This window comes from Primulina tabacum, chromosome 11 (assembly GCF_025594145.1).
Source record: "Primulina tabacum isolate GXHZ01 chromosome 11, ASM2559414v2, whole genome shotgun sequence".
In the NCBI taxonomy this organism is placed as follows: Eukaryota; Viridiplantae; Streptophyta; class Magnoliopsida; order Lamiales; family Gesneriaceae; genus Primulina; species Primulina tabacum.
The window spans coordinates 38,969,297-38,978,315 of record NC_134560.1 but is presented as its reverse complement, the minus strand read 5'-3'; positions in this window follow the sequence as shown (position 1 = coordinate 38,978,315).

Sequence of the window (9,019 nt, the reverse complement as noted above, 5' to 3'; positions counted from 1 at the left end):
AGGGTAGCCGTGGTATCCCATGTTTGAGACAAGCGAGAAAAAGTTTGTTTTTAGCAGCAGAAATTGCTTTATTTCCCAAGTTCTGATACCCTAGTTCTACTTATAGATGATGTATGTCGATTATGAGAGGTGGAAAAGGTGGATTTGGTTGGAAATTTTTTCGCACATTACACATTATCTAGTTGCTGGCCTTTTCCCTCATCTTAATAAGCTTAAATCATGAATGGAAAGCTAAAAACTTTCTGTTTTAATTTTTTCATCTGGGTTTAAATGATGGATTAACCAAGAAATTTTGAAACCCAGCAGCAAGTTGGTTCTTGACAGGGGTAAAAGACTTGACAAACCATGTAAACCAAAATCAGCATCCATGCATTAAGCTGTATTTGACCTGTGGTACTTGGTTCATATGTCGATTATTTAATATTTTTCCCCTTTTATGTTCAGATTTTGTAGAGATCTGAAAGTTCAAAACTTCAGGAAATATTCAAAATCTAAACTCTATGAAGGCACTAGATGAGCATATTTCAGATTTTTTTTTTTTTTTTGCACAAATGGTTCTGCGGATGGTTGCTTTGCTGTCTGATTTATCAATGAATACTGTTTGTTCCTTAAACTAAACAAAAAAAGTCGATGAGTTTTATGCCAATAGATAGGTCACACAACAAAAGAAACTGTGCAGTAAACAAAGAAAGAAAGACAAGAAAAGAAAGGGTGATAGATGCGATCATCAAATTAGTAGGCAACAGAAATTAAGCAAACTGAAACTATATATGAAATGTATAACGATTCACTGAAGAACATCAGGACACTGGAAAGGTAACATCTCTAAACAAAGGTACAAGCAAATGAAAACAACGAAAAAGAAAAAACAAACTCAACAATAGAATCTTGTATCAATCACCCTAAATGACCTTCGAAACAACTTCTAGCACTCCACCCTATGATAATCATTTTAAAATCCCAATCAATAACTTATGGAGCTTTTGGCACTTCTGGCACCGTCAGTTTAGGCAATTCAGGTTTTGGCAGCGTAGGAAACTCGGGTTTTGGCAATGTGGGAAGCTCTGGTTTTTGGAAAGTTGGCAGCTCAGGCTACGGGAGTGTAGGAAGTTCGGGCTTTGGCAATGTCGGAAGCTCTGGTTTTTGCAAAGTTGGCAGCTCAGGCTTTGGGAGTGTAGGAAGCTCGGGTTTTGGCAATGTAGGAAGCTCCGGTTTCGGCAACGTAGGAAGCTCTGGTTTTGGCAAAGTTGGCAACTCTGTCTTTGAGAATGCCGGAAGCTCAGGGTTATGCAATGTAGGAAGCTCAGGTTTTGGCAATGTGGGCAGCTCCGGTTTTTGTAAAGTTGTCAGCTCTGGCTTTGGGAATGTAGGAAGCTCAGGCTTTGGCAGTGTAGGAAGCTCGGGTTTTGGCAAATATGGCAGCTCCGGCTTAGGAAGACTCGGAATCTCAGGTTTTGGCAAAGTGGGCAACTCAGGTTTTGGCAAAGTGGGCAACTCAGGCTTTGGAACTTCAGCCAAATTTGTTACCAGCAGGTGCCGTGCCTCTGCTTGAATCCTGTTACTGCTTATCGAAGATAAAGCAATAAGCAACAGAAAGAAAATAGTATGATTGTTGCTATAAGCCATTGTTTTCAGCAGAAGACAGATTGATAATTCAATATATTATTGAGCAAATTTCTCTTTGGCCCGATGATGCATGAAAATGTACATGCACCTGTTTATATAGAGATGGGATGTGCAGAAGAAGAGCTCTCTTGGCCTGGTTGGCAGGAAAAGTAAAGGTTAGTTCAACTTCTTTATTGATAATGCCAATTATGTATCTGTTAATACAGATCACAATTTTCTAGTTGGACACCTACAATGATGATTCAAACTGGTAGGTGATGATATATACTAGTGTTCAACTCGAGTTTCTTAAAATTCCACAGGCTTCAATCAAGCTCCTATAAAGTTATCAAGTCTACCTAGCTTAAGAGCCGTAATAATTCTGTCCTACGTCAAGTTTTGTAAAAAATTATAATAAACTTTATAATGGTTCATAAGATTATACATAAGATTTCATATAACAACTTGGTTTAATCGATCTTGTGAAGCTGTGTGAAACGTCAATTACGCATACATAAATAAGTCTAGCTTGCGATAAGAGCAACAAAGTTCGAGTTCGAGCATTCATCATTCTTTTATAATATGAGCACGATGTAAGAGATTAAGGTAGTATTTACAAGATTTTATTTTAAATTATTCTTAGATTCTATGTAAAATTTCCAAATATTTTATGGGTTAAAAGTTTGAGAGTGCTTAAAATAAACTCTTGTAAACAATACTTTAACTTTATCTAATTTCTGAATAATCTAACATCTATTATCTAACATACATATAAATATATGACTTCAAATTGTGAATTTTCCAATATACCCTTATTCATTTAATGTAGCAAATTAAATCAATAATTTTTTTGATGGGTTCTTTTATAATTTAATGTCTATCTTAAATGCCTTTAGATATTAATGCATATTGAATTTATCAATTTATCCATAATTTTTTTTTTTTGCTAACTAAAATTTGTTACTAAAATTAGTGTATTTCTTCATGGTTGCTAATGAATATTTAATATTTATATCATTTCTTTTCTTTTATTTTATAAATTGATTTAAGTAATAATTAAATAAATAGTTACTCAATAATTATTGATTTCACTTATGATTCAATCATGTATTTTGATAATATTTTAAATAATAATGTTTTTAAAATTAAAGTTTCTATTATTATATATTTTGTTATCAATTTTTAATTGCGTTCTAAACATAATATAAAGTATGATTATATTAGCATTATTCTATTACGAAATCATCATATAAAATATATTGATTTGTTATCTTGTTTGTTCTTTTCAACCTATTAATTAATTTTTAATTGTATATGATGAAATTACATACATAAAAAACAATTTTTTTCTCTTTTCTACATATTAATTAATTTATCATTATATATGATGAATTTATATATATATAAATTATTTTTCACATTTCAAAATAACAAAATTATTATTTAATATTACTCACTTATTAAATTAACTAAGTTATGTTTACTAATTCATTGTGCATTATTTCTATGATTGCAACTTAATGAAACATAGGTGAGGACATAGAGTGGTCACCCTAACAATTAATATTTGTGTTTAAATTATTATTAGTAATTAAAACTACTTTGTGTTCGATGAAATTATTTGATTAGTGATGATAAATTTGATTTAGAAAAATGATTTCTAGAATGTAAAATAACAACTATATCATATTTGTTAGGTGCAATAATTGTTTATGTAAGGTATAACAATCGAAATATGACGTTTGAGTTGTTTTACGATTTTAAAAGATTTTAGTTAATGTTGCATCGTTATTCGGTTATAACATTTGGTAAAGCGGCAAATGCATGATCTTACAATTGGTATATATAAGAGTCAAAGTCATGAGATCGATTATATATATTGCAATTAGTGTAATTATTGATATTGTTGGAGTGCAATAATTGTCATTGTTGGATATATCGATCGAATCATGACGATTGAGCTACTATACCGTTTAAAATATTTGAGTTGATGTATAATATCTATTCTAAAAAAGGAAAAAGTTAAACAAAATTTGCAAGGAGTTAAAAATTAGCAAAAACACAATTGATATTTAACTTAATAACAAGTTTAGGGGTTTTATTTTAACATCAGTATAATAATTTAGTTAATTAAGAGATTTTTATTTGACATCACTATATGCACTCTATTTAAATACATTATGATTTTGGTTTTAGTAAATTTACTATTCTCTTAATTTTATTTTTATTTTTTTCCATTGTGAATGATATTTGGATGAAGAATATCTTTGTTAATTTGATAGAACTGTCATTATGTTATAATCATGCAAATTGAAAAATGTTATATAAATAAGTGAATTTATATGATTTATCTTCATGATGTATTTTTATTTATTGTGTTATGATATATTTAGATTAATAAATACTTATAAACAAGATGTTCAAATGATTTTAAAAATTATCTAAATCTCGTTATTATATTTTTCATTATTAATCACACACGTGCATCGCACGTGATCATTCCTAGTATATATAAATATGTGACTTTATATGTGAATTTCCATTTATCTCCTTATTAATTTTTATTTATCTCCTTATTAATTATTTGATTTACATTAATTACTTATTAAATGTGTCTTTTCTTTTTCCTTATACATATTTTAAATATGTGTGATTATTAGTATTTAATTTTTTATGTCTACCCACATGATAATATGTTATTTTTATCCAATGATATCTTTTCATTATGTAAATTAGTATTTGGTTTTTTTATGACTACCCACATTATTATATGTTATTTTTAATCCAATGATTTAGATTTTTTATTTATCTTTTCATTATGTAAATTAAATTAATTAAAGTTTAGAAATAACTCATTATCGAATTGTAAATTTTCTTTGGTGTCTTATTAATTTTTTTCATGTCCTCATGTGACAGTTTGCTAGAATTTTATGTGTTTAAATTAAAGTTTTTTGCAACAAAAAGTTTTTTGCGGTTTATATTTATGAATTATTTAAATAAAACACGGTAAAATATCGTTGTGATTTGAGCCGTCAATTTGGGTTGAGTCTGTCGGTTTGGCCTGCACCGCCAAATAGTTTAAGTGAGTTGGATTGAAATTTTGTCGACTCATTTAAAGATGAGCCTAAATGAACTCGCACGAGTTTATATTAAATATCTATATATCTAATATTATCGATTTTCAATCATGAATTTTTGAAAATGGAAAATATTTGTTTGATTTCAAAATTGTGATGTTACTATCTTGTCCAAAAATCGTGGGTTGTTGAGACATTTTGGCAGTCACTCAAAATTGAGTGTCAAAGTTGACATTTGAGTTGTATTTTTGGATTCCTGACAATATGTTCGTCAACATATTGTTTTTAAGTTAGTTTTATCAGTATCGTGAAGGGTAAATATGTTTATTAAGATCGTTGTGATTTGAGCCGTCAATTTGGGTTGGGTCTATCGGTTTGGCCTGCACCGCCAAACAGTTTAAGTGAGTTGGGTTGAAATTTTGTCGATTCATTTAAAGGTTAGTCTAAATGAACTCGCACGAGTTTATATTAAATATCTATATATCTAATATTATCGATTTTCAATCATGAATTCTTGAAAATGGAAAATATTTGTTTGATTTCAAAATTGTGATGTTACTATCTTGTCCAAAAATTGTGGGTTGTTGAGACATTTTGGCAGTCACTCAAAATTGAGTGTCAAAGTTGACATTTGAGTTGTATTTTTGGATTCCTGACAATATGTTCGTCAACATATTGTTTTTAAGTTAGTTTTATCAGTATCGTGAAGGGTAAATATGTTTATTAAGATCGTTGTGATTTGAGCCGTCAATTTGGGTTGGGTCTATCGGTTTGGCCTGCACCGCCAAACAGTTTAAGTGAGTTAGGATGAAATTTTGTCGATTCATTTAAATGTGAGTCTAAATGAACTCGCACGAGTTTATATTAAATATCTATATATTTAATATTATCGATTTTCAATCATGAATTCTTGAAAATGGAAAATATTTGTTTGATTTCAAAATTGTGATGTTACTATCTTGTCCAAAAATTGTGGGTTGTTGAGACATTTTGGCAGTCACTCAAAATTGAGTGTCAAAGTTGACATTTGAGTTGTATTTTTGGATTCCTGACAATATGTTCGTGAACATATTGTTTTTAAGTTAGTTTTATCAGTATCATGATGGGTAAATATGTTTATTACAATTTATAAATATTATCATCTCTTTAAATTAATATTCACTTTCATGTTTGACATATTATGGGTCTTGGTAAAATGAGGAATAATAAATTCAAACAAACGGGCGAAACCAGAATTATATGGTAACGGAAATTAATATATAAATTTTTAATGAATTTAGCGATGTTAATATGTATAACAAATCTTATATCATAATATATAAAATTTCAACCTTATAAATGAAATAAATCAAACATATATGAAATATACAAAATTTTATTACATATACAATCAAGTAATTTATTATAATTATATTTTATTCTACAAAAATTCTTTTCAAACTCAGTGATTGTGGATTTAACATTTATTAAATCAGCATACTAAAGAGCGTGTCAGTTAAACTAATTGAGTAATCACATATTCTTGAATTTCCTAATTTATCTTGATAATTTGTTTCATTTAATATTTCAAATATAAGACACCGTTAATATAACTAAAGACACATTTTTTTAAATGTTCATAAGGACTCGATCACTAACTCGTATAGAAAAACATTTATCAACATACTATATTGAAAACATTCTAATTAATTCAGCGCATTTGCTGAAAATTTTCTAATTAATTAAGAAAAATTCATTTACAATAATCATATTTTATCTTTTTGGGCTAACACCATTTATTTTATAAGATATTCATCGTAATTATTTATTTGTATGTTAATCTTTAAATCTGAATTATGATATATATTCTTTTTCTAAAAGTTCTTAAATAATGATTTAATACATTTATTCGATACTTCAATATTATCATTTTAAAATATATTAATTTTATATTGTATGCGTGCAACACTTCTAATCATGATTATAAAAATTCTAAAAATGAATTAGGTAGAACATAAAAAATTACACAATTAATCAAAAGACAGAAAATAAAAAACTAAATAATTGTATATTACCTATAAACTACTAATACCGACTTCTAAAGATTGAAGTCGGTGAGAGTGGAGGCCACTATGTACTAAAAAAATAAAAAATTAATGCTTGAATGAGTCACACTGCAAAGTTAGTGAAGTAAAAACAAAGGACAAAGTGGGTTAATAAAAATATTATAATGAGCTAAGTTGAATGAGACTCATATATATAATTATCTCACTTGGTCTCACTTTATGTTTTGTCACTGTACAAAGCGAAATTTTATTCATTGAAGTGTTCTACATTTTCTTAATTTTTTTCTTGATTTCAAATTTAATTTCATCATCTATTGGTCTTTAAAGATATATTAGAATTTTTTCTAAACATCTAATCTTATGTGATCAATTAACCAAATAATTATTATACTTTGTATACAATAATAAATAGATTAATATATTTGAAGATAGAAAAAGTAATGTTTTGAGAAGAATTAAAAAAAATGTTAGAATTAATACTATAATTATCTAATGTCAATATTAAATTTAACTCCTACATTCGAAAATGTGTTTATTGAGGTAAAGACTATGATGATAAACTAAAACTAATAATTTATTTATCATTGTAACGTAATAATAATGTGATCGTTATTCGAAATTAGAAAATGATGTACTTTGAATTTTTCTAATTTTTCTTTTATTTTAAAATACAAATTTTCAAATAAATGAAAAATGATTTTTTTTCTCTACTACTTATGTAGAATATCCAGTATATATTCTACTCAAATGTCTTATAAATTCATATGATATAGTAAAATGTTATTTGCATAAACTTATTTGTTGGGTACAATAATTGATCATGTTGGGCAGAATAATTGAAATGTTGTGCTTGAGCTGTTACACTATTTAAAATATTTGATTTGCACGGTTACCATAATCTATAGGTTTTGATAAAACAGTAAATGTTTGAGTCTACAACTAGCATCAAAGCCAAGATCGCGACTTTGATTTTCATTGATTGAAATTGGTGCAATTATTAGGAGATAGATTGTTTGGTACAATAAATGTCCAAGATGGGTAGGCACTTGAGCTGTTGTATGATTTAAAGATTTGACTTGTATAGTTACCATCAGTTATAGTTTTTGGTAAAGCGAAAAACGCTCGATCCTATATTATTCGATTGTAAAGCTAGAAGAAACATGTTGCATCAACTTTTAGTTTTGAATTGATCCCTTACATGTTATTCGATTTTTAAATTTAGAAGCATTCTATAATTTTCAAATATTATTATATATTGAATTATAATTTATCCCTTTCAAATTAGATAAATATACAATAAAACTCACGTAAATATTATTAACAAAAATATTTAAATGAAATATTGGATTTGTCGATTATCAAAATAAGAAATAAACAGATTTTGATCCTTGAGTAAGAAATAAGATATTTAAATAAAGTTATAATTGTCACAATGAAATAGTGCACCTACATGCATTTATCACTGTATTTTGCAAATAAAATGTCAAAAAAGTTTCGACATATTATTTTTATATAATATTTAAAATAATTATGAATCCTAATTTTTATTATTTTGAGTTATCCTTTGTTATGAAAAATCGTTGTGAATAAATTGAATTTGAAAATTCTTATATCTATGTATATCACATATTAATATATCAACCTAAGTCCACGTAATCAAAAACTACAAATGAACTTATTCATCTTCAATGTACACAAATTATATAGTAAAGATATATGTCAATTAAGACAATGAACTAGAATATATGTTCACATATAACAAAATATATAGAAAAGAAAAACAATAAATAAAAATATTTTTCTAGATCTAAATATTTTTTTATAACTTTTTACAGTGAGTTGGAGAAGATAAAGGAGAAAAATATTAACTCTCTTGGGTTACACAAAAAAATAGAAATGGAAGAAGTGTTTGTCATACAATGAATTCAGTTTCCAAATTAAATAAATACTATAAAGTTATATTTACCGTTCAAACTTTATAAAAGCGACGAATTTTTCTCAATATAAAGGTACACAAATGTTCTCGTTAAAATATTTAAACAATTAGAAAAATTAAATATATTATTTTTCTGGAGATAATACCAATATGACATTAATAATTTGATTGTGTTAATTATACTTATGAGTTAATATGAAATATTAAAAAAAGTGTCATAAGAGTCAGTAAAAAGATGATTTATTGTCAAAAATATTATTATTATAAATTACAAATAAATGACAACATTTAATCAATATTTTTTTAAATCAATTCATCAGTACTTTTTATGTGATGAAAGATTGTTATAAAAATTA